General features: G+C 51.0%; 1 pseudogene; it reads right to left on the bottom strand.

The window, feature by feature from the left end:
* Window positions 1-25,035, bottom strand: part of LOC115136489 (biotin--protein ligase-like) — a 56,410-nt pseudogene that overhangs the window by 20,934 nt on the left and 10,441 nt on the right.

Below are 25,035 nucleotides of genomic sequence, written 5' to 3'. Positions count from 1 at the left end.
GTAGCGGTGGGGTTTGTGAGTGTATAGTGGAGGGGTTAGATGGTGTGTAGGTGGGGTTAGTGAGTGTATAGTGGAGGGGTTAGCGAGTGTGTAGTGGAGGGGTTAGTGAGTGTGTAGTGGTGGGGTTAGTGAGTGTGTAGTGGAGGGGTTAGTGAGTGTATAGTGGAGGGATTTGTGAGTGTGTAGTGGTGGGGTTAGTGAGTGTGTAGAGGTGGGGTTAGTGAGTTTGTAAAGGTGGGGTTAGTGAGTGTGTAGCGGTTGGGTTAGTGAGTCTGTTGCGATGGGGTTAGTGAGTGTGTAGCGATGGGGTTAGTGAGTGTGTAGCGGTTGGGTTAGTGAGTGTGTAGCGATGGGGTTAGTGAGTGTGTAGCGATGGGGTTAGTGAGTGTGTAGCGATGGGGTTAGTGAGTGTGTAGCGATGGGGTTAGTGAGTGTGTAGTGATGGGGTTAGTGAGTGTGTAGCGATGGGGTTAGTGAGTTAGTGTGTAGCGGTGGGGTTAGTGAGTGTGTAGCGATGGGGTTAGTGAGTGTGTAGCGGTTGGGTTAGTGAGTGTGTAGCGATGGGGTTAGTGAGTGTGTAGCGGTGGGGTTAGTAGGTGTGTAGTGGTGGGGTTAGTGAGTGTGTAGCGGTGGGGTTAGTGAGTGTGTAGTGGAGGGGTTGGTGAGTGGGTTTAGTGAGTGTGTAGTGGAGGGGTTAGTGAGTGTAGGTGGAGGGGTTGTGTGATTGTAGAGGTGGGGTTAGTGGTGTGTAGTGAGGGGTTAGATGGTGTGTAGTGGTTGAGTTAGTGAGTGTATAGTGGAGGGGTTAGCAAATGTGATTTGGAGGGGTTAGCGAGTGTGTAGCGGTGGGGTTAGTGAGTGTGTAGTGGAGGGGTTAGTGAGTGTGTAGTGGTGGGATTAGTGAGTGTGTAGTGGGGGGGTTAGTGAGTGTGTAGTGGAGGGGTTAGTGAGTGTATAGCGGTGGGGTTAGTGAGTGTGTAGTGGAGGGGTTACTGAGTGTGAGGTAGAGGGGTTTGTGAGTGTGTAGAGGTGGGGTTAGTGAGTGTGTAACAGAGGGGTTAGATGGTGTGTAGCGGTGGGGTTTGTGAGTGTATAGTGGAGGGGTTAGATGGTGTGTAGCAGTGGGGTTAGTGAGTGTATAGTGGAGGGGTTAGCGAGTGTGTAGTGGAGGGGTTAGTGAGTGTGTAGTGGTGGGGTTAGTGAGTGTGTAGTGGAGGGGTTAGTGAGTGTGTAGTGGAGGGGTTAGTGGTGTGGGGGTTAGTGAGTGTGTAGTGGTGGGGTTAGTGAGTGTGTAGTGGTGGGGTTAGTGAGTGTGTAGTGGTGGGGTTAGTGAGTGTGTAGTGGTGGGGTTAGTGAGTGTGTAGTGGTGGGGTTAGTGAGTGTGTAGTGGTGGGGTTAGTGAGTGTGTAGTGGAGGGGTTGGTGAGTGTGTAGTGGTGGGGTTAGTGAGTGTGTAGTGGAGGGGGTTAGTGAGTGTGTAGTGGAGGGGTTAGTGAGTGTGTAGTGGAGGGGTTAGTGGTGTGTAGCGGTGGGGTTAGTGAGTGTGTAGTGGAGGGGTTAGTGAATGTGATTTGGAGGGGTTAGATGGTGTGTAGCAGTGGGGTTAGTGAGTGTGTGTGGTGGAGGGGTTAGTGAGTGTATAGTGGAGGGGTTTGTGAGTGTGTAGTGGTGGGGTTAGTGAGTGTGTAGAGGTGGGGTTAGTGAGTGTGTAGCGGTGGGGTTAGTGAGTGTGTAGCGATGGGGTTAGTGAGTGTGTAGCGGTGGGGTTAGTGAGTGTGTAGCGGTGGGGTTAGTGAGTGTGTAGCGGTGGGGTTAGTGAGTGTGTAGCAGTGGGGTTAGTGAGTGTGTAGAGGTGGGGTTAGTGAGTGTGTAGCGGTGTGGTTAGTGAGTGTATAGTGGAGGGGTTAGCAAATGTGATTTGGAGGGTTAGCGTGTGTAGTGGAGGGGTTGTGTGGCGGTGGGGTTAGTGAGTGTGTAGTGGTGGGGTTAGTGAGTGTGTAGTGGTGGGGTTAGTGAGTGTGTAGTGGTGGGGTTAGTGAGTGTGTAGTGGTGGGGTTAGTGAGTGTGTAGTGGAGGGGTTGGTGAGTGTGTAGTGGTGGGGTTAGTGAGTGTGTCGTGGAGGGGTTAGTGAGTGTGTAGTGGAGGGGTTAGATGGTGTGTAGCGGTGGAGTTAGTGAGTGTATAGTGGAGGGGTTAGCAAATGTGATTTGGAGGGGTTAGATGGTGTGTAGCAGTGGGGTTAGTGAGTGTGTAGTGGAGGGTTAGTGAGTGTATAGTGGAGGGGTTTGTGAGTGTGTAGTGGTGGGGTTAGTGAGTGTGTAGAGGTGGGGTTAGTGAGTGTGTAGCGGTTGGGTTAGTGAGTGTGTAGCGATGGGGTTAGTGAGTGTGTAGCGGTGGGGTTAGTGAGTGTGTAGCGGTGGGGTTAGTGAGTGTGTAGCGGTGGGGTTAGTGAGTGTGTAGCGGTGGGGTTAGTGAGTGTGTAGCGGTGGGGTTAGTGAGTGTGTAGAGGTGGGGTTAGTGAGTGTGTAGCGGTGTGGTTAGTGAGTGTATAGTGGAGGGGTTAGCAAATGTGATTTGGAGGGGTTAGCGAGTGTGTAGTGGAGGGGTTAGTGAGTGTGTAGTGGTGGGATTAGTGAGTGTGTAGTGGGGGGGTTAGTGAGTGTGTAGTTGAGGGGTTTGTGAGTGTATAGTGGAGGGGTTAGTGAGTGTGTAGTGGTGTGGTTAGTGAGTGTGTAGCGGAGGGGTTAGTGAGTGAGGTGGAGGGGTTAGCGAGTGTATAGTGGAGGGGTTAGTGAGTGTATAGTGGAGGGGTTAGTGAGTGTATAGTGGAGGGGTTAGTGAGCGTGTAGCGGTGGGGTTAGTGAGTATGTAGTTGAGGGGTTAGCGAGTGTATAGTGGAGGGGTTAGTGAGTGTATAGTGGAGGGTTACTGAGTGTATTGTGGAGGGGTTAGCGAGTGTGTGTGTGTAGCGGTGGGGTTAGTGAGTGTGTGGTGGAGAGGTTGTTGAGTGTATAACGGAGGGGTTAGATGGTGTGTAGCAGTGGGGTTAGTGAGTGTGTAGTGGAGGGGTTTGTGAGTGTGTAGAGGTGGGGTTAGTGAGTGTGTAAAGGAGGGGTTAGATGGTGTGTAGTGGTGGGGTTAGTGAGTGTATAGTGGAGGGGTTAGTGTGTGTATAGTGGTGTGGTTAGTGAGTGTGTGTGGGGTTAGTGAGTGTAGGTGTTAGTGGGTTTGTGAGTGTGTAGTGGATGGGTTAGTGAGTGTGGAGGGGTTAGTGGTGTGTAGCGGTGGGTTAGTGAGTGTGTAGTGGATGGGTTAGTGAGTGTGTAGTGGTGTGTAGGGTGGGGTTAGTGAGTGTGTAGTGGGGTTAGTGAGTGTGTAGGTGGGGTTAGTGAGTGTGTAGTTGGGTTAGTGAGTGTGTAGCGGTGGGGTTAGTGAGTGTGTAGCGGTGTGTGGTGGAGAGGTTGTGTGTGAGTGTTAGTGAGGTGGGGTTAGTGAGGTGTGTAGTGGGGTTAGTGAGTGTAGTGGAGGGGTTAGTGAGTGTGTAGCGGTGGGGTTAGTGAGTGTGTAGTGGAGGGGAGTGAGTGTGTGAGTGGAGGGTTGTGTGTATAACGGAGGGGTTAGATGGTGTAGTGGGGTTAGGTGAGTGTGTGTGGAGGGGTTAGTGAGTGTATAGTGGAGGGGTTAGTGAGTGTATAGTGGAGGGGTTAGTGAGTGTGTAGTGGTGGGGTTAGTGAGTGTGTAGTGGTGGGGTTAGTGAGTGTGTAGTGGGGGGTTAGTGAGTGTGTAGAGGTTAGGGTTGTAGTGGGGTTAGTGTGTAACGGTGGGGTTAGTGAGTGTGTAGCGGTGGGGTTAGTGAGTGTGTAGCGGTGGGGTTAGGGTGTTAGTGGTGGGGTTAGTGAGTGTGTGTATAGTGGGGTTAGTGAGTGTGTAGTGGTGGGGTTAGTGAGTGTGTAGTGGGGTTAGTGAGTGTGTAGTTGGGGTTAGTGAGTGTGTAGCGGTGGGGTTAGTGAGTGTGTAGGGTGGGTTAGTGAGTGTGTAGTGGTTGGGTTAGTGAGTGTGTAGGGGGTTAGTGAGTGTGTAGTGGGGTTAGTGAGTGTGTGTATGGTGGGGTTAGTGAGTGTGTAGTGGGGTTAGTGAGTGTGTTTGGAGGGGTTGGTGTGTGTAGTGGTGGGGTTAGTGAGTGTGTAGTGGAGGGGTTAGTGAGTGTGAGGTGGAGGGGTTTGTGAGTGTGTAGTTAGTGAGTGTGTAGTGGAGGGGTTAGATGGTGTGTAGTGGTTGAGTTAGTGAGTGTATAGTGGAGGGGTTAGTGAGTGTGATTTGGAGGGGTTAGCGAGTGTGTAGCGGTGGGGTTAGGAGTGTGTAGTGGAGGGGTTAGTGAGTGTGTAGTGGTGGGATTAGTGAGTGTGTAGTGGGGTTAGTGAGTGTGTAGTTGAGGGGTTAGGGGTTAGTGAGTAGTGTGTGGAGGGTTAGTGAGTGTGAAGTGGAGGGGTTTGTGAGTGTGGTGGATGGGTTAGTGAGTGTGTAGTGGAGGGGTTAGCGGTGTGTAGAGGTGGGGTTAGTGAGTATGTAGTGGATGAAGTGGAGGGGTTAGTGAGTGTGTAGTGGAGTGTATAGTGGAGGGGTTAGGGTGTGTAGCGGTGGGGTTAGTGGAGGGGTTAGTGAGTGTGTAGTGGAGGGGTTAGTGAGTGTATAGTGGAGGGGTTAGTGGTGTGTAGCAGTGGGGTTAGTGAGTGGGTTAGTGGTGGTTAGTGTGTGTAGTGGAGGGGTTAGTGAGTGTGTGGAGTGTTAGTGTGTGGAGGGGTTAGTGAGTGTGTAGTGGTGGGGTTAGTGAGTGTGTGGGGGTTAGTGGTGTGTAGTTGGGGTTAGTGAGTGTGTAGTGGGGTTAGTGAGTGTTAGTTGGGTGTTAGTGGTGTGTAGCGGTTGGGTTAGTGAGTGTATAGTGGAGGGGTTAGTGAGTGTGTAGATGTGTGTGTTAGATGGTGTGTGGGGTTTGAGTGTATAGTGGAGGGGTTAGTGAGTGTGTAGTGGAGGTTTGTGAGTGTGTAGTGGTGGGGTTAGTGAGTGTGTAGAGGTGGGGTTAGTGAGTGTGTAGCGGTGGGGTTAGTGAGTGTGTAGCGGTGGGGTTAGTGAGTGTGTAGCGGTGGGGTTAGTGAGTGTGTAGCGGTGGGGTTAGTGAGTGTGTAGCGTGGGGTTAGTGAGTGTGTAGAGGTGGGGTTAGTGAGTTTGTATAGTTGGGGTTAGTGAGTGTGGTTGGGTTAGTGAGTGTGTAGTGGAGGGGTTGGTGAGTGTGTAGCGGTGGGGTTAGTGAGTGTGTAGTGGAGGGGTTAGTGAGTGTGGAGTTTGTGAGTGTGTAGAGGTGGGGGTTTGTTGTGTAGTGGGGTTGAGTGAGTGTGGGGGGGTTAGTGAGTGTGTAGCGGAGGGGTTAGATGGTTGTAGTGGTTGAGTTAGTGAGTGTATAGTGGAGGGGTTAGCAAATGTGATTTGGAGGGGTTAGATGGTGTGTAGCAGTGGGGTTAGTGAGTGTGTAGTGGAGGGGTTAGTGAGTGTGTAGTGGTGGGATTAGTGAGTGTGTAGTGGGGGTTTAGGTGGTTGGTTTGTGAGTGTTTAGTGGAGGGGTTAGTGAGTGTGTAGTGGGGGTTAGTGAGTGTGTGTGAGAGGTGGGGTTAGTGAGTTTGTAGGGTGGGGTTAGTGAGTGTGAAGTGGAGGGGTTTGTGGTGTGTGTGGATGGGTTAGTGAGTGTGTAGTGGAGTTAGGGTTTAGTGAGTGTGTGAGTGGTGGGGTTAGTGAGTGTGTAGTGGATGGGGTTAGCGAGTGTATAGTGGAGGGGTTAGTGAGTGTATAGTGGAGGGGTTAGTGAGTGTATTGTGGAGGGGTTAGGAGTGTGTAGTGGGGTTAGTGAGTGTGAGGTGGAGAGGTTGTTGAGTGTATAACGGAGGGGTTAGATGGTGTGTAGCAGTGGGGTTAGTGAGTGTGTAGTGGAGGGGTTAGGGGTGAGGTAGTGAGTGTGTATAGGAGGGGTTAGATGGTGGTAGCAGTGGTGAGTGTGTGAGTGGTGGGGGGGTTAGTGAGTGTGTAGTGGTGGGGTTAGTGAGTGTGTAGTGGGTGGGGTTAGTGAGTGTGTAGAGGTGGGGTTAGTGAGTTTGTGTGGGGTTAGGGGTTAGTGAGTTAGTGTGTAGTGCGATGGGGTTAGTGAGTGGGGGGTTAGTGAGTGTGTAGAGGTGGGGTTAGTGAGTGTAGAGGTGGGGTTAGTGGTGTGTAGTGAGTGGGTTAGTGGTGTGTAGCGGTGGGGTTAGTGGTGTGTAGCGGTGGGGTTAGAGTGGGGTTAGTGTGTAGTGTGTAGGGTTGGGTTAGTGAGTGTGTAGCGATGGGGTTAGTGAGTGTGTAGTGGAGGGTTAGGGTGTTAGTGGAGGGGTGTGTTAGCGAGTGGGGTTAGTGAGTGTATAGTGGAGGGGTTAGTGAGTGTATTGTGGAGGGGTTTGTGAGTGTGTAGTGGTGGGGTTAGTGAGTGTGAGGTGTGTAGCGGTGGGGTTAGTGAGTGTGTGTGGAGGGGTGGTGTGGAGGGGTTAGTGGTTAGTGTATAGTGGTGGTGGTTAGTGAGTGTGTAGGGTGGGGTTAGTGAGTGTGTAGTGGAGGGGGTTAGTGAGTGTGTAGTGGTGGGGTTAGTGAGTGTGTAGAGGTGGGGTGTAGTGAGTGTAGAGGGGGTTAGTGAGTGTGTAGCGGTTGGGTTAGTGAGTGTGTAGCGATGGGGTTAGTGAGTGTGTAGGGTGGGGTTAGTGAGTGTGTAGAGGTGGGGTTAGTGATGGTGTGGGGTTAGTGAGTGGTGTGTAGTTTAGTGAGTGTGTAGTGGGGTTAGTAGGTGTAGCAAAGTGTGTAGTTTGGGTTAGGGTGTGTAGCGGTTGGGTTAGTGTGTGTAGCGGTGGGGTTAGTGAGTGTGTAGTGGAGGGGTTAGTGAGTGTGTAGTGGAGGGGTTAGTGAGTGTGTAGTGGAGGGGTTAGTGAGTGTGTAGTGGAGGGGTTAGTGAGTGTGGTGGAGGGGTTAGTGAGTGTGTAGCGGTGGGGTTAGTGAGTGTGAAGTGGAGGGTTTGTGAGTGTAGTAGAGGGGTTAGATGAGTGTGTAGTGTTAGTGAGTGTGTAGTGGAGGGGTTAGTGAGTGTGATTGGAGGGTTAGTGAGTGTATAGGTGGGGGTTAGTGAGTGTGTAGTGGTGTTAGTGGTGTGTAGGGGGGTTAGTGAGTGTGTAGTGGTGGGGTTAGTGAGTGTGTAGTGGTGGGGTTAGTGAGTTTGTAGTGGGGGGTTAGTGAGTGTATAGTGGAGGGGTTAGTGAGTGTGTAGTGGTGGGGTTAGTGAGTGTGTAGCGGTGGGGTTAGTGAGTGTGTAGAGGTGGGGTTAGTGAGTGTGTAGAGGTGGAGGGTTGTGTGGTGTGTGTAGTGGAGGGGTTAGTGAGTGTGTTAGAGGGGTTAGTGAGTGTGTGCAGTGGGGTTAGTGGTGTGTAGTGGTGGTGTTAGCGAGTGTGGTGGAGGGGTTAGTGAGTGTGTAGGGGTTAGAGTGGTGTGTAGCGGTGGGGTTAGTGAGTGTGTAGTGGAGGGGTTAGTGGTGGTAGGAGGTTAGTGAGTGTGCGGTAGTGGAGTGGTTAGTTAGTGAGTGTGGGGTTAGTGGTGTGTGTAGCGGTGGGGTTAGTGAGTGTGTAGTGGAGTGTTGAGTGTATAGGGAGGGGTTAGTGAGTGTGTGTGGTGGGGTTAGTGAGTGTGAGGTGGGGTTAGTGAGTTTGTAGAGGTGGGGTTAGTGAGTGTGTAAGGAGGGGTTAGATGGTGTGTAGTGGTGGGGTTAGTGGTGAGTGAGTGTAGTGGAGGTTAGTGTGTGTATAGTGGAGGGGTTTGTGAGTGTGTAGTGGTGGGGTTAGTGAGTGTGTAGAGGTGGGGTTAGTGAGTTTGTAGAGGTGGGGTTAGTGAGTGTGTAGCGGTTGGGTTAGTGAGTGTGTAGCGGTGGGGTTAGTGAGTGTGTAGCGGTGGGGTTAGTGAGTGTGTAGCGGTGGGGTTAGTGAGTGTGTAGAGGTGGGGTTAGTGAGTTTGTATAGTTGGGGTTAGTGAGTGTGTAGCGGTTGGGTTAGTGAGTGTGTGTAGTGGAGGGGTTGGTGAGTGTGTAGCGGTGGGGGTTAGTGAGTGTGTAGTGGAGGGGTTAGTGAGTGTGAGGTGGAGGGGTTTGTGAGTGTGTAGAGGTGGGGTTAGTGAGTGTGTAGCGGAGGGGTTAGTGAGTGTGTAACGGAGGGGTTAGATGGTGTGTAGTGGTTGAGTTAGTGAGTGTATAGTGGAGGGGTTAGGGTGATTTGGAGGGGTTAGCGAGTGTGTAGCGGTGGGGTTAGTGAGTGTGTAGTGGAGGGGTTAGTGAGTGTGTAGTGGTGGGATTAGTGAGTGTGTAGTGGGGGGTTAGTGAGTGTGTAGTTGAGGGGTTTGTGAGTGTTTAGTGGAGGGGTTAGTGAGTGTGTAGTGGTGTGGTTAGTGAGTGTGTAGAGGTGGGGTTAGTGAGTTTGTAGAGGTGGGGTTAGTGAGTGTGAAGTGGAGGGGTTTGTGAGTGTGTAGTGGATGGGTTAGTGAGTGTGTAGTGGAGGGGTTAGCGAGTGTGTAGCGGTGGGGTTAGTGAGTATGTAGTTGAGGGGTTAGTGAGTGTGTAGTGGATGGGGTTAGCGAGTGTATAGTGGAGGGGTTAGTGAGTGTATAGTGGAGGGGTTAGTGAGTGTATTGTGGAGGGGTTAGTGAGTGTGTAGTGGGGGGTTAGTGAGTGTGAGGTGGAGAGGTTGTTGAGTGTATAACGGAGGGGTTAGATGGTGTGTAGCAGTGGGGTTAGTGAGTGTGTAGTGGAGGGGTTAGTGAGTGTGAGGTAGAGGTTTAGTGAGTGTATAACGGAGGGGTTAGATGGTGTGTAGCAGTGGGGTTAGTGAGTGTGTAGTGGGGTTAGTGAGTGTGTAGCAGTGGGGTTAGTGAGTGTGTAGAGGTGGGGTTAGTGAGTTTGTAGAGGTGGGGTTAGTGAGTTTGTAGAGGTGGGGTTAGTGAGTGTGTAGCGGTTGGGTTAGTGAGTGTGTAGCGATGGGGTTAGTGAGTGTGTAGCAGTGGGGTTAGTGAGTGTGTAGAGGTGGGGTTAGTGAGTTTGTAGAGGTGGGGTTAGTGAGTGTGTAGCGATGGGGTTAGTGAGTGTGTAGCGGTGGGGTTAGTAGGTGTGTAGCGGTGGGGTTAGTGAGTGTGTAGCGGTTGGGTTAGTGAGTGTGTAGCGGTTGGGTTAGTGAGTGTGTAGCGATGGGGTTAGTGAGTGTATTGTGGAGGGGTTAGCGAGTGTGTAGCGGTGGGGTTAGTGAGTGTGTAGTGGAGGGGTTAGTGAGTGTGAGGTGGAGAGGTTGTTGAGTGTATAACGGAGGGGTTAGATGGTGTGTAGCAGTGGGGTTAGTGAGTGTGTAGTGGAGGGGTTAGTGAGTGTGAGGTGGAGAGGTTGTTGAGTGTATAACGGAGGGGTTAGATGGTGTGTAGCAGTGGGGTTAGTGAGTGTGTAGTGGAGGGGTTAGTGAGTGTATAGTGGAGGGGTTTGTGAGTGTGTAGTGGTGGGGTTAGTGAGTGTGTAGAGGTGGGGTTAGTGAGTTTGTAAAGGTGGGGTTAGTGAGTGTTTAGCGGTTGGGTTAGTGAGTCTGTAGCGATGGGGTTAGTGAGTGTGTAGCGGTGGGGTTAGTGAGTGTGTAGCGGTGGGGTTAGTGAGTGTGTAGCGGTGGGGTTAGTGAGTGTGTAGCGATGGGGTTAGTGAGTGTGTAGCGATGGGGTTAGTGAGTGTGTAGCGGTGGGGTTAGTGAGTGTGTAGCGATGGGGTTAGTGAGTGTGTAGCGATGGGGTTGGTGAGTGTGTAGCGGTGGGGTTAGTGAGTGTGTAGTGGGGTTAGTGAGTGTGTAGCGATGGGGTTAGTGAGTGTGTAGCGGTTGGGTTAGTGAGTGTGTAGCGATGGGGTTAGTGAGTGTGTAGCGGTGGGGTTAGTAGGTGTGTAGCGGTGGGGTTAGTGAGTGTGTAGCGGTGGGGTTAGTGAGTGTGTAGTGGAGGGGTTAGTGAGTGTGTAGCGGTGGGGTTAGTGAGTGTGTAGTGGAGGGGTTAGTGAGTGTGAGGTGGAGGGGTTTGTGAGTGTGTAGAGGTGGGGTTAGTGAGTGTGTAGCGGAGGGGTTAGATGGTGTGTAGTGGTTGAGTTGTATAGTGGGGTTAGTGTATAGTGGAGGGGTTAGTGGTGATTTGGAGGGGTTAGCGAGTGTGTAGCGGTGGGGTTAGTGAGTGTGTAGTGGAGGGGTTAGTGAGTGTGTAGTGGTGGGATTAGGGTGTGTAGTGGGGGGTTAGTGAGTGTGTAGTGGTGGGGTTAGTGAGTGTGTAGAGGAGGGGTTAGTGAGTGTTGTAGCGGTGGGGTTAGTGAGTGTGTGGAGGGGTTTGTGAGGTGTAGTGGATGGGGTTAGTGAGTGTTAGTAGTGGAGGGGTTAGTGAGTGTGTAGCGGTGGGGTTAGTGAGTGTGTAGTGGATGGGGTTAGCGAGTGTATAGTGGAGGGGTTAGTGAGTGTATAGTGGAGGGGTTAGTGAGTGTATTGTGGAGGGGTTAGCGAGTGTGTAGCGGTGGGGTTAGTGAGTGTGTAGTGGAGGGGTTAGTGAGTGTGAGGTGGAGGTTGTTGAGTGTATAACGGAGGGGTTAGATGGTGTGTAGCAGTGGGGTTAGTGAGTGTGTAGTGGGGTTAGTGAGTGTGTAGCGGTGGGGTTAGTGTGTGTAGCAGTGGGGTTAGTGAGTGTGTAAGGTGGGGTTAGTGAGTTTGGGTTAGTGAGTGTGTAGCGTGGGGTTAGTGAGTGTGTAGCGGTGGGGTTAGAGAGTGTGTTGGGGTTAGTGAGTTTGTAGCGGTTGGGGTTAGTGAGTGTGTAGCGGTGGGGTTAGTGAGTGTGTAGTGGAGGGGTTAGTGAGTGTGTAGCGGTGGGGTTAGTTAGTGTGTAGTGGAGGGGGTTAGTGAGGTATAGTGGAGGGGTTAGTGGTGTGTAGTGGTGGGGTTAGTGAGTGTTTGTGTGTTATAGTGGAGGGGTTTGTGAGTGTGTAGTGGTGGGGTTAGTGAGTGTAGGGTTTAGTGAGTTTGTGAGGTGGGGTTAGTGAGTGTGTAGCGGTGGGTTAGTGGTGTGTAGTTTAGTGAGTGTGTAGCGGTGGGGTTAGTGAGTGTGTAGCGGTGGGGTTAGTGAGTGTGTATAGGAGGGGTTAGTGAGTGTGTAGCGGTTGGGTTAGTGAGTGTGTAGTGAGGGGTTAGTGAGTGTGTGGCGGTGGGGTTAGGTGTAGTGGTGGGGTTAGTGAGTGTGTAGTGGTTGGGTTAGTGAGTGTGTAGCGGTTGGGTTAGTGAGTGTGTAGCGGTGGGGTTAGTGAGTGTATTGTGGAGGGGTTAGCGTGAGTGTGTAGCGGTGGGGTTAGTGAGTGTGTAGTGGAGGGGTTTGTGAGTGTGTAACGGAGGGGTTTGTGAGTGTGTAGAGGTGGGGTTAGTGAGTGTGTAACGGAGGGGTTAGTGAGTGTGTAACGGAGGGGTTAGATGGTGTGTAGTGGTTGAGTTAGTGAGTGTATAGTGGAGGGGTTAGCAAATGTGATTTGGAGGGGTTAGTGAGTGTGTAGTGGTGGGGTTAGTGAGTGTGTAGTGGAGGGGTTAGTGAGTGTGTAGTGGTGGGATTAGTGAGTGTGTAGTGGGGGGTTAGTGAGTGTGTAGTTGAGGGGTTTGTGAGTGTTTAGTGGAGGGGTTAGTGAGTGTGTAGTGGTGTGGTTAGTGAGTGTGTAGAGGTGGGGTTAGTGAGTTTGTAGAGGTGGGGTTAGTGAGTGTGAAGTGGAGGGTTTGTGAGTGTGTAGTGGATGGGTTAGTGAGTGTGTAGTGGAGGGGTTAGCGAGTGTGTAGCGGTGGGTTAGTGAGTATGTAGTTGAGGGGTTAGTGAGTGTGTAGTGGATGGGGTTAGTGAGTGTGTAGTGGAGGGGTTAGTGAGTGTATAGTGGAGGGGTTAGTGAGTGTATTGTGGAGGGGTTAGCGAGTGTGTAGCGGTGGGGTTAGTGAGTGTGAGGTGGAGGGTTGTTGAGTGTATAACGGAGGGTTAGATGGTGTGTAGCAGTGGGGTTAGTGAGTGTGTAGTGGAGGGGTTAGTGAGTGTGAGGTAGAGGGGTTGTTGAGTGTATAACGGAGGGGTTAGATGGTGTGTAGCAGTGGGGTTAGTGAGTGTGTAGCGGTGGGGTTAGTGAGTGTGTAGCAGTGGGGTTAGTGAGTGTGTAGAGGTGGGGTAGTGAGTTTGTAGAGGTGGGGGTAGTGAGTTTGTAGAGGTGGGGGTTAGTGAGTTTGTAGAGGTGGGGTTAGTGAGTGTGTAGCGGTTGGGTTAGTGAGTGTGTAGGTGGGGTTAGTGAGTGTGTAGCAGTGGGGTTAGTGAGTGTGTAGAGGTGGGGTTAGTGAGTTTGTAGAGGTGGGGTTAGTGAGTGTGTAGCGGTGGGGTTAGTGAGTGTGTAGCGGTGGGGTTAGTGAGTGTGTAGCGGTGGGGTTAGTGAGTGTGTAGCGGTGGGTTAGTGAGTGTGTAGCGGTTGGGTTAGTGAGTGTGTAGCGATGGGGTTAGTGAGTGTATGTGTTGAGGGTTAGTGAGTGTGTAGTGGATGGGGTTAGTGAGTTTGTAGTGGAGGGGTTAGTGAGTGTGTAGTGGAGGGGTTAGTGAGTGTGTAGCAGTGGGGTTAGTGAGTGTGTAGAGGTGGGGTTAGTGAGTTTGTGAGGGTTAGTGAGTGTGTAGTGGATGGGGTTAGTGAGTGTGTAGCGGTGGGGTTAGGGTTAGTGGGGTTAGTGAGTGTGAGGGTTGGGTTAGTGAGTGTGCGGTTGGGTTAGTGAGTGTGTTGGGGTTAGTGAGTGTATTGTGGAGGGGTTAGATGAGTGTGTAGCGGTGGGGTTAGTGAGTGTGTAGTGGAGGGGTTAGTGAGTGTGAGGTGGAGAGGTTGTTGAGTGTATAACGGAGGGTTAGATGGTGTGTAGCAGTGGGGTTAGTGAGTGTGTAGTGGAGGGGTTAGTGAGTGTGAGGTAGTGGAGGGGAGGGTTTGTGAGTGTGTAGCAGTGGGGTTAGTGAGTGTGTAGTGGAGGGTTAGGGGTTAGTGAGTTTGTAAGGTGGGGTTAGTGAGTGTGTAGCGGTTGGGTTAGTGAGTTTGTTGGATGGGGTTAGTGAGTGTGTAGCGGTGGGGTTAGTGAGTGTGTTGCGGTTGGGTTAGTGAGTGTGTAGCGATGGGGTTAGTGAGTGTGTAGCGGTGGGGTTAGTGAGTGTGTAGCGATGGGGTTAGTGAGTGTGTAGCGATGGGGTTAGTGAGTGTGTAGCGATGGGGTTAGTGAGTGTGTAGCGGTGGGGTTAGTGAGTGTGTAGCGGTGGGGTTAGTGAGTGTGTAGCGATGGGGTTAGTGAGTGTGTAGCGGTTGGGTTAGTGAGTGTGTAGCGATGGGGTTAGTGAGTGTGTAGCGGTGGGGTTAGTAGGTGTGTAGTGGTGGGGTTAGTGAGTGTGTAGCGGTGGGGTTAGTGAGTGTGTAGTGGAGGGGTTGGTGAGTGTGTAGCGGTGGGGTTAGTGAGTGTGTAGTGGAGGGGTTAGTGAGTGTGAGGTGGAGGGGTTTGTGAGTGTGTAGAGGTGGGGTTAGTGAGTGTGTAACGGAGGGGTTAGATGGTGTGTAGTGGTTGAGTTAGTGAGTGTATAGTGGAGGGGTTAGCAAATGTGATTTGGAGGGGTTAGCGAGTGTGTAGCGGTGGGGTTAGTGAGTGTGTAGTGGAGGGGTTAGTGAGTGTGTAGTGGTGGGATTAGTGAGTGTGTAGTGGGGGGGTTAGTGAGTGTGTAGTGGTGTGGTTAGTGAGTGTGTAGAGGTGGGGTTAGTGAGTTTGTAGAGGTGGGGTTAGTGAGTGTGAAGTGGAGGGGTTTGTGAGTGTGTAGTGGATGGGTTAGCGAGTGTGTAGTGGAGGGGTTAGCGAGTGTGTAGCGGTGGGGTTAGTGAGTATGTAGTGGATGGGGTTAGCGAGTTTATAGTGGAGGGGTTAGTGAGTGTATAGTGGAGGGGTTAGTGAGTGTATTGTGGAGGGGTTAGCGAGTGTGTAGCGGTGGGGTTAGTGAGTGTGTAGTGGAGGGGTTAGTGAGTGTGAGGTGGAGAGGTTGTTGAGTGTATAACGGAGGGTTAGATGGTGTGTAGCAGTGGGGTTAGTGAGTGTGTAGTGGGGTTGGTGAGTGTGTAGGGTGGGGTTAGTGAGTGTGTAGCAGTGGGGTTAGTGAGTGTGTAGAGGTGGGGTTAGTGAGTTTGTTAGTGAGTGGTGGGGGGTTAGTGAGTGTGTAGCGGTGGGGTTAGTGAGTGTGTAGCGGTGGGGTTAGTGGTGTGTAGAGGTGGGGTTAGTGAGTTTGTATAGTTGGGGTTAGTGAGTGTGTAGCGGTGGGGTTAGTGAGTGTGTAGTGGAGGGTTGGTGAGTGTGTAGCGGTTAGTGGTTAGTGAGTGTGTAAAGTGGGGTTAGTGAGTGTGTAGTGGTGGAGGTTGAGTGAGTGTATAGTGGAGGGGTTAGTGGTGTGTATAGTGGAGGGTTTGTGAGTGTGTAGTGGTGGGGTTAGTGAGTGTGTAGAGGTGGGGTTAGTGAGTTTGTAGAGGTGGGGTTAGTGAGTGTGTAGCGGTTGGGTTAGTGAGTGTGTAGCGGTGGGGTTAGTGAGTGTGTAGCGGTGGGGTTAGTGAGTGTGTAGCGGTGGGGTTAGTGAGTGTTGTATAGTGGGGTTAGTGAGTGTGTAGCGGTTGGGTTAGTGAGTGTGTAGTGGTGGGGTTAGTGAGTGTGTAGCGGTGGGGTTAGTGAGTGTGTAGTGGGGGGGGTTAGTGAGTGTGTAGCGGTGGGGTTAGTGAGTGTGTAGCGGAGGGGTTGTGAGTGTGTAGAGGGGGGTTAGTGAGTGTGTAGTGAGGGGTTAGTGAGTGTGTAGCGGAGGGGTTAGATGGTGTGTAGTGGTTGGTTAGTGAGTGTAGTGGAGGGGTTAGCAAATGTGATTTGGAGGGTTAGCGAGTGTGTAGCGGTGGGGTTAGTGAGTGAGTGTGTAGTGGAGGGTTGGGTTAGTGAGTGTGTAGTGTTAGTGAGTGGGAGGGGTTAGTGGTTAGTGAGGGGTTAGTGTGTGTAGTGGGGGGTTGAGTGTGTAGCGAGTTAGAGTGTGTAGTTTAGTGGGTGTTTGTGTGGGTTAGTGTGTAGTGGATGGGGTTAGTGAGTGTGTAGTGGAGGGGTTAGCGAGTGTGTAGCGGTGGGGTTAGTGAGTGTGTAGTTGAGGGGTTAGTGAGTGTGTAGTGGATGGGGTTAGCGGTGTATAGTGGAGGGGTTAGTGAGTGTATAGTGGAGGGGTTAGTGTGTGTATTGTGGAGGGGTTAGCGAGTGTGTAGCGGTGGGGTTAGTGAGTGTGAGGTGGAGAGGTTGTTGAGTGTATAACGGAGGGGTTAGATGGTGTGTAGCAGTGGGGTTAGTGAGTGTGTAGTGGAGGGGTTAGTGAGTGTGAGGTGGAGAGGTTGTTGAGTGTATAACGGAGGGGTTAGATGGTGTGTAGCAGTGGGGTTAGTGAGTGTGTAGCGGTGGGGTTAGTGAGTGTGTAGCAGTGGGGTTAGTGAGTGTGTAGAGGTGGGGTTAGTGAGTTTGTAGAGGTGGGGGTAGTGAGTTTGTAGAGGTGGGGTTAGTGAGTTTGTAGAGGTGGGGTTAGTGAGTGTGTAGCGGTTGGGTTAGTGAGTGTGTAGCGATGGGGTTAGTGAGTGTGTAGCAGTGGGGTTAGTGAGTGTGTAGAGGTGGGGTTGGTGAGGTAGTGGGGTTTAGTGAGTGTGTAGCGATGGGGTTAGTGAGTGTGTAGCGGTGGGGTTAGTAGGTGTGTAGCGGTGGGGTTAGTGAGTGTGTAGCGGTTGGGTTAGTGAGTGTGTTTTGGCGGTTGGGTTAGTGTGTGTAGTGTGGGGTTAGTGAGTATGTAGTTGAGGGTTAGTGAGTGTGTAGTGGATGGGGTTAGTTAGTGAGTGTATAGTGGAGGGGTTAGTGAGTGTATAGTGGAGGGGTTAGTGAGTGTATTGTGGAGGGGTTAGTGAGTGTGTAGCGGTGGGGTTAGTGAGTGTGAGGTGGAGAGGTTGTTGAGTGTATAACGGAGGGGTTAGATGGTGTGTAGCAGTGGGGTTAGTGAGTGTGTAGTGGAGGGGTTAGTGAGTGTGAGGTGGAGAGGTTGTTGAGTGTATAACGGAGGGGTTAGATGGTGTGTAGCAGTGGGGTTAGTGAGTGTGTAGGTGGGGTTGTTGTGAGTGTGTGTAGCAGTGGGGTTAGTGGTGTGTAGAGGTGGGGTTAGTGAGTTTGTAGAGGTGGGGTTAGTGAGTTTGTAGGGGTTAGGTGGGGTTGGTTAGTGTGTGTGCGGTGGGGTTAGTGAGTGTGTAGCGATGGGGTTAGTGAGTGTGTAGCAGTGGGGTTAGTGAGTGTGTAGAGGTGGGGTTAGTGAGTGTGTAGCGATGGGGTTAGTGAGTGTGTAGCGGTGGGGTTAGTAGGTGTGTAGCGGTGGGGTTAGTGAGTGTGTAGCGGTTGGGTTAGTGAGTGTGTAGCGGTTGGGTTAGTGAGTGTGTAGCGATGGGGTTAGTGAGTATGTAGTTGAGGGGTTAGTGAGTGTGTAGTGGATGGGGTTAGCGAGTGTATAGTGGAGGGGTTAGTGAGTGTATAGTGGAGGGGTTAGTGAGTGTATTGTGGAGGGGTTAGCGGTGTGTGTAGCGGTGGGGTTAGTGGTGTGAGGTGGAGGGTTGTTGAGTGTATAACGGAGGGGTTAGATGGTGTGTAGCAGTGGGGTTAGTGAGTGTGTAGTGGAGGGGTTAGTGAGTGTGAGGTGGAGAGGTTGTTGAGTGTATAACGGAGGGGTTAGATGGTGTGTAGCAGTGGGGTTAGTGAGTGTGTAGCGGTGGGGTTAGTGAGTGTGTAGCAGTGGGGTTAGTGAGTGTGTAGAGGTGGGGTTAGTGAGTTTGTAGAGGTGGGGTTAGTGAGTTTGTAGAGGTGGGGTTAGTGAGTGTGTAGCGGTTGGGTTAGTGAGTGTGTAGCGATGGGGTTAGTGAGTGTGTAGCAGTGGGGTTAGTGAGTGTGTAGAGGTGGGGTTAGTGAGTTTGTAGAGGTGGGGTTAGTGAGTGTGTAGCGATGGGGTTAGTGAGTGTGTAGCGGTGGGGTTAGTAGGTGTGTAGCGGTGGGGTTAGTGAGTGTGTAGCGGTTGGGTTAGTGAGTGTGTAGCGGTTGGGTTAGTGAGTGTGTAGCGATGGGGTTAGTGAGTGTATTGTGGAGGGTTAGCGGTGAGTGTGTAGCGGTGGGGTTAGTGAGTGTGTAGTGGAGGGGTTAGTGAGTGTGAGGTGGAGAGGTTGTTGAGTGTATAACGGAGGGGTTAGATGGTGTGTAGCAGTGGGGTTAGTGAGTGTGTAGTGGAGGGGTTAGTGAGTGTGAGGTGGAGAGGTTGTTGAGTGTATAACGGAGGGGTTAGATGGTGTGTAGCAGTGGGGTTAGTGAGTGTGTAGTGGAGGGGTTAGTGAGTGTATAGTGGAGGGGTTTGTGAGTGTGTAGTGGTGGGGTTAGTGAGTGTGTAGAGGTGGGGTTAGTGAGTTTGTAAAGGTGGGGTTAGTGAGTGTGTAGCGGTTGGGTTAGTGAGTCTGTTGCGATGGGGTTAGTGAGTGTGTAGCGATGGGGTTAGTGAGTGTGTAGCGGTTGGGTTAGTGAGTGTGTAGCGATGGGGTTAGTGAGTGTGTAGCGATGGGGTTAGTGAGTGTGTAGCGATGGGGTTAGTGAGTGTGTAGCGATGGGGTTAGTGAGTGTGTAGCGATGGGGTTAGTGAGTGTGTAGCGGTGGGGTTAGTGAGTGTGTAGCGGTGGGGTTAGTGAGTGTGTAGCGATGGGGTTAGTGAGTGTGTAGCGGTTGGGTTAGTGAGTGTGTAGCGATGGGGTTAGTGAGTGTGTAGCGGTGGGGTTAGTAGGTGTGTAGTGGTGGGGTTAGTGAGTGTGTAGCGGTGGGGTTAGTGAGTGTGTAGTGGAGGGGTTGGTGAGTGTGTAGCGGTGGGGTTAGTGAGTGTGTAGTGGAGGGTTAGTGAGTGTGAGGTGGAGGTTTGTGAGTGTGTAGAGGTGGGGTTAGTGAGTGTGTAACGGAGGGGTTAGATGGTGTGTAGTGGTTGAGTTAGTGAGTGTATAGTGGAGGGTTAGCAAATGTGATTTGGAGGGGTTAGCGAGTGTGTAGCGGTGGGGTTAGTGAGTGTGTAGTGGAGGGGTTAGTGAGTGTGTAGTGGTGGGATTAGTGAGTGTGTAGTGGGGGTTAGTGAGTGTGTAGTTGAGGGGTTTGTGAGTGTTTAGTGGAGGGGTTAGTGAGTGTGTAGTGGTGTGGTTAGTGAGTGTGTAGAGGTGGGGTTAGTGAGTTTGTAGTGGTGGGGTTAGTGAGTGTGAAGTGGAGGGGTTAGTGAGTGTGTAGTGGAGGGGTTAGCGAGTGTGGGTTTGTATTATGTAGTGTGTTTGCGGTGGGGTTAGTGAGTGTGTAGCGGTGGGGTTAGTGAGTGTGTAGTGGAGGGGTTAGTGAGTGTGTAGTGGTGGGGTTAGTGAGTGTGTAGTTAAGGGGTTAGTGGTGTGTTGTGTGAGGGGTTAGTGAGTGTTTAGTGGAGGGGTTAGTGAGTGTGTAGTGGTGTGGTTAGTGAGTGTGTAGAGGTGGGGTTAGTGAGTTTGTAGAGGTGGGGTTAGTGAGTGTGAAGTGGAGGGGTTAGCGAGTGTGTAGTGGAGGGGTTAGCGAGTGTGTAGCGGTGGGGTTAGTGAGTATGTAGTGGATGGGGTTAGCGAGTTTATAGTGGAGGGGTTAGTGAGTGTATAGTGGAGGGGTTAGTGAGTGTATTGTGGAGGGGTTAGCGAGTGTGTAGCGGTGGGGTTAGTGAGTGTGTAGTGGAGGGGTTAGTGAGTGTGAGGTGGAGAGGTTGTTGAGTGTATAACGGAGGGGTTAGATGGTGTGTAGCAGTGGGGTTAGTGAGTGTGTAGCGGTGGGGTTAGTGGAGTGTGTGTGTAGCGGTGGGGTTAGTGAGTGTGTAGCGTGGGGTTAGTGAGTGTGTAGAGGTGGGGTTAGTGAGTTTGTAGCGGTGGGGTTAGTGAGTTTGTAGAGGTGGGGTTAGTGAGTGTGTAGCGGTTGGGTTAGTGAGTGTGTAGCGATGGGGTTAGTGAGTGTGTAGCAGTGGGGTTAGTGAGTGTGTAGAGGTGGGGTTAGTGAGTGTGTAGCGGTGGGGTTAGTGAGTGTGTAGCGGTGGGGTTAGTGAGTGTGTAGCGGTGGGGTTAGTGAGTGTGTAGCGATGGGGTTAGTGAGTGTGTAGGTTTAGTGAGTGTGTGAGTGCGGTTGGGTTAGTGTGTAGCGGTGGGGTTAGTGAGTGTGTTAGTGGTAGGGGTTAGTGTGTGTAGCGGTGGGGTTAGGGGTGTAGTGGGGTTAGTGAGTGTGTGGAGGGGTTAGTGGTGTGTAGCGGTGGGGTTAGTGAGTGTGTTAGTGAGTGTGTAGTGGAGGTTTGTGAGTGTGTAGGGTGGGGTTAGTGAGTGTGTAGCGGTGGGGTTAGTGAGTGTGGGTTTAGTGGTGTGTAGCGGTGGGGTTAGTGAGTGTGTAGCGGTGGGGTTAGTGAGTGTGTAGCGGTGGGGTTAGTGAGTGTGTAGCGATGGGGTTAGTGAGTGTGTAGCGGTGGGGTTAGTGAGTTTGTAGCGAGTGGTGTTAGTGGTGTGTGGTCGGTGGGGTTAGTGAGTGTGTAGCGGTGGGGTTAGTGAGTGTGTGGCGATGGGGTTAGCGGTGGGGTTAGTGAGTGTGTAGTGTGTTAGTGCGGTTAGGGTGTGTAGTGGGGTTAGTGAGTGTGTAGCGGTGGGGTTAGTGGGTTGGGGTTAGTGAGTGTGTAGCGGTGGGGTTAGTGAGTGTGTAGCGGTGGGGTTAGTGAGTGTGTAGCGGTTGGGGTTAGTGAGTGTGTAGCGGTGGGGTTGGTTAGTGAGTGTGTAGCGGTGGGGTTAGTGAGTGTGTAGCGGTTGGGTTAGTGAGTGTGTAGCGGTGGGGTTAGTGAGTGTGTAGCGTTGGGGTTAGTGAGTGTGTAGCGGTGGGGTTAGTGAGTGTGTAGCGGTGGGGTTAGTGAGTGTGTAGCGGTGGGGTTAGTGAGTGTGTAGCTGGCGGGGTTAGGGTGTTAGTGAGTGTGTAGCGATGGGGTTGTGTAGTGGGGTTAGTGTGTAGCGGTGGGGTTAGTGAGTGTGTAGCGGTGGGGTTAGTGAGTGTGTTTGGGTTAGTGAGTGTGTAGCGATGGGGTTAGTGAGTGTGTAGCGGTTGGGGTTAGTGAGTGTGTAGCGGTTGGGTTAGTGAGTGGGGTTAGTGAGTGTGTAGCGGTTGGGTTAGTGAGTGTGTAGCGGTTGGGTTAGTGAGTGTGTAGCGATGGGGTTAGTGAGTGTGTAGCGGTTGGGTTAGTGAGTGTGTAGCGATGGGGTTAGTGAGTGTGTAGCGGTGGGGTTAGTGAGTGTGTAGCGGTGGGGTTAGTGAGTGTGTAGTGGGGTTAGTGAGTGTGTAGCGGTTAGGGGTTAGTGAGTGTGTAGCGTGTGGATGGGGTTAGTGGGGTTTTAGTGAGTGTGTAGTTAGTGAGTGAGTGTGTAGCGGTGGGGTTAGTGAGTGTGTAGCGGTGGGGTTAGTGAGTGTGTAGCGGTTGGGTTAGTGAGTGTGTAGCGGTGGGGTTAGTGAGTGTGTAGCGGTGGGGTTAGTGAGTGTGTAGCGGTTGGGTTAGTGAGTGTGTAGCGATGGGGTTAGTGAGTGTGTAGCGGTTGGGTTAGTGAGTGTGTAGCGGTGGGGTTAGTGAGTGTGTAGCGGTTAGTGGGGTTAGTGGGGTTAGTGTGTGTAGCGGTGGGGTTAGTGAGTGTGTAGCGGTGGGTTAGTGAGTGTGTAGCGGTGGGGTTAGTGAGTGTGTAGCGTGGGGTTAGTAGGTGTGTAGTGTTAGTGAGTGTGTAGCGGAGGGGTTAGCGAGTGTGTGTAGCGGTGGGGTTAGTGAGTGTGTAGCGGTGGGGTTAGGTTAGTGAGTGTGAGTGTGTTAGTGGGTTAGTGGGGTTGTGAGTGTATAAGGAGGGGTTAGTGAGTGTGTGTAGCGGTGGGGTTAGTGAGTGTGTAGTGGAGGGGTTAGTGAGTGTGAGCGGAGGTTTAGTGAGTGTGTAGCGGTGGGGTTAGTGAGTGTGTAGCAGTGGGGTTAGTGAGTGTGTAGTGGAGGGGTTAGTGAGTGTGTAGCGGTGGGGTTAGTGGTTGTGAGGGTTAGTAAGTGTGTGGGGGGTTAGTGAGTGTGTAGTGGTGTTAGGGGTTTGTGAGGGGTTAGTGAGTGTGTAGCGTGGGGTTAGTGAGTGTGTAGTGGAGGGGTTAGTGAGTGTGAGGTGGAGAGATTGTTGAGTGTATAACTTAGATGGTGTGTAGCAGTGGGGTTAGTGAGTGTGTAGTGGAGGGTTAGGGTGTTAGTGGAGTTTGTGAGTGTGTAGTGGTGGGGTTAGTGAGTGTGTAGAGGTGGGGTTAGTGAGTTTGTAAAGGTGGGGTTAGTGAGTGTTTAGCGGTTGGGTTAGTGAGTCTGTGCGATGGGGTTAGTGAGTGTGTGCGGTGGGGTTAGTGAGTGTGTAGCGGTGGGGTTAGTGAGTGTGTAGCGGTGGGGTTAGTGAGTGTGTAGCGATGGGGTTAGTGGGGTTAGTGTGTGTAGAGGTGGGGTTAGGAGTTTGTAGAGGGGTTAGTGAGTGTGTAGATGGGGTGAGTGTGTAGCGGTGGGGTTAGTGAGTGTGTAGCGGTTGGGTTAGTGAGTGTGTAGCGGTGGGGTTAGTGAGTGTGTAGAGGTGGGGTTAGTGAGTTTGTAGAGGTGGGGTTAGTGAGTGTGTAGCGGTGGGGTTAGTGAGTGTGTAGCGGTGGGGTTAGTGAGTGTGTAGCGGTGGGGTTAGTGAGTGTGTAGCGGTTGGGTTAGTGAGTGTGTAGCGGTGGTGTTAGTGAGTGTGTAGAGGTGGGGTTAGTAGGTGTGTAGCGGTGGGGTTAGTAGGTGTGTAGAGGTGGGGTTAGTGAGTGTGTAGCGGTGGGGTTAGTGAGTGTGTAGCGGTGGGGTTAGTAGGTGTGTAGAGGTGGGGTTAGTGAGTTTGTAGAGGTGGGGTTAGTAGGTGTGTAACCTGCCCACTGGCTTCCAGCTTGGTTGTGACCTTGTGAGAACACTATCCTCTGTCTTCGGTTCAGCCTATTATTAGCTGCTCCTGGCCATACAAAGCACTAATACTCTGGACAAACATACCGCCTCCTCCCCGAGCTCACACCCTGCCCGCCTGCCTGTCTGTCAATATAGGCCCCCCCAACCACCCTATACCAACCCCCTATCTTCATCAGCTCCCTCAGCCAATGATCCAGGCACTATACCCCCCCGCCCCCGCCCCACAAATTCCCCTTTTATTAATCTCCTCTTCAATGGCCCACTATTTATCCCCCCAATAAAAGAAAATCTCAACCATTGAGTTGAAGAACTGATTAATCTATAATTAAAGCTGCGTTTTGGGGAGTACGTTTATAATTTAAAAAATATATATATTTAAGCAATTTATTTGTGAACTGAATCATAATCAAGAATGTTTAAAAATTTGAAAATTGACTTTAAAGTTAACCTGGAAATAATACATAGTATAGCCTTTGATTAAATACACTTCAGTTGATGAGGAAGAGATGCAAAGAATTGTGAGCATTTTATTGTATTCTAAAAGATAGACATACAACAATGGCATCATTCTGTAGAAAAATAAGGTAAAAAAATGAACATGTTTTGTTGTTGCTTGAGTAATACATTGGTCAGAACATTTCTTGCCTGCGGTAAGTAATTTGAAATGACATTTCCTTGCCAACACTGACGACTACACCACCATAAAAAAGCATTTACATAGGAATGTGCAGCTAATTGCTGTTTTGTGCCAGTTCAATTATATCCATGAATTATTCAGCCTATTTTTACTTCCCGTCTTTCTTTGGTTTATAACAGGGGAAAAAAAGAAATCTGCTCTATGAACGAATAACTTATTCGTTTTGCACTTACCCTCCCTGCATCGAAAACAGTCCCCCTTTCAAATGAAATAAACACTTTCTAATAAAGGAAAGGCTTATTAAATCCAGTGTCCTGGTTGACCTCCAAAGAAAACTGCAAGCCACACTTGAGTAGCTCCTAAACTGTCATGGATCAGTCGTACAGTATTCCACTACCACCTGCACAAAAACAGGCCCCACATCTAAGAGCACAGGCCAGCAAATTCATTGAGAAAAGCATGTTGCACAGACTAAATAAAGACCGACTGAGTATGACTGAGAGTCATACATACTTGATACCTACTGTAGTTTCACTATCATTACCAGTCCATATCATAATGCCAAAATACACTCAATACTGGGAAGGCGGCCAGGTGCCTATATGGTTGGTGTCGGTGAGGGTTAAATTGACATTACAAGGGCTGTGTTCATTAGGACACGGCGTTGAAAAAGTGTTTTGCAATGGAAAACGAAAACTAGAGTTTATTATTGGACAAGTATAGATAATACCTCCCTGTTTCATTCTGTTTTGGAGTATTTTCATCCATTTGGTGCTTAATAATGAACACAACCCAGGTGCTCCCTTTTGATAGCAGCAAGTGCGGTCCAGGTAAAAAATGGAAGTTCCCTCACAGTCATCCTATAATTTCAAATAATAGACAGAACTCCATACACTTAGAACTCCATACACTTGACAGAACTCCATATACTTGAGGGATAGGCTAAAACAAAGAAAAGCAATCCATCAAGAGGCTTTCCTCTAGAATAATACCACTTAATCAAGACTGGGGACCATCTGGAAATTAAAACGCTGAAAAATCAGAGGGAGAGAAATCAAAACTCAAAACCCCCTCTTTCATTACCTTACAACCTTAATGACAACACTGTCAGTTCCAATCACTTCAGCGCAGGTCCAGAATCCATTTTTCAAACTTTATGACAGCTCTAATAGCTTCCACCTGTTCCTAGGATCCCGCCTGTTGACTGGCAAGTTCCCAGTGAGATGTAGACAAAGACCTCTATTAGGTGCAGTCTGCCTCTGCTACAGTGAGGTCACTCAGCCATTAAATTAGTTCCAGCCCAGCAGACTGCCCGCCAACCCACAGTATGGTTGGTGGACCAACCACTCTCTCTCTCTCTCTCTCTCTCTCATTTGCTTTCTCTCTCTCTTTTTATCACTCTATCAATCTCTCCTGATTCCCTGTAATGGTGCAGGCGCTGCTCTCACCACACTGGTGTCTGACAACTTCACTTTCATTTAGACACCACTACTAAACCCCGAATCACCTCATGGCGCTACGCTGACAAGTGTATCACAGTGCGTTTGTCATTGTATGTGTCAATGTTAATTTAACATCGCTTGTAAACTCAAAATTTACCACCCACACCCGCTAAGCCTAACTGGAGATATGAGTGCAGACAACTTGTACTTCTGCGTAAATCATGCACTGACATCAAATGAGAATTCTGTGAAACTTCAAGTTGGAGTAAGTCTTAGGTTAGAATTTGGCCCTTACTGACCGGCTACCCCTCCCCCCCCCCCTGTCCCAGAGCAAGGTGCAAGTAACAATAACTTACTCCTCTAGCAGGTCCATGGTGGTGGGGGTGACCTGTGTGTAGAGCGTTGTGCACCCCAGCGTGAGAGTCTCCAGGGGCTGGCTATAGGTATGCAGGCTGAATTGCTCGCAGTTCTGGAACTCTGGGGGGTCCGTGACCAGGGCCAGGGTCCCCTCGGGCTGCAGGGGGGGCAGCCTGGAGCTCCACACTGGGGATCACTTTGAGGGAGGCCTTGGAGGACTTGAGCAGCCTCTCCTTGTCCACCTGGGTGTGCAGCCAATTCAGGAAGCTGGTCCTGCGCTCCTGGAGACACAGAGGAAGAGAAGAAAAGGCCTGTGTGAAGAGTAACTAAAGGAATCCTAGGTTTAAATTTCATTCATGAGTTACAGTGATATGGTCATATTTCGTCATATCATATGGCTCCC

The sequence above is a fragment of the Oncorhynchus nerka genome, linkage group LG10 (assembly GCF_034236695.1).
Source record: "Oncorhynchus nerka isolate Pitt River linkage group LG10, Oner_Uvic_2.0, whole genome shotgun sequence".
Classification (NCBI taxonomy): Eukaryota; Metazoa; Chordata; class Actinopteri; order Salmoniformes; family Salmonidae; genus Oncorhynchus; species Oncorhynchus nerka.
Note: the sequence above shows the minus strand (reverse complement) of the source record. Positions and strands in the feature narration are given on the sequence as shown.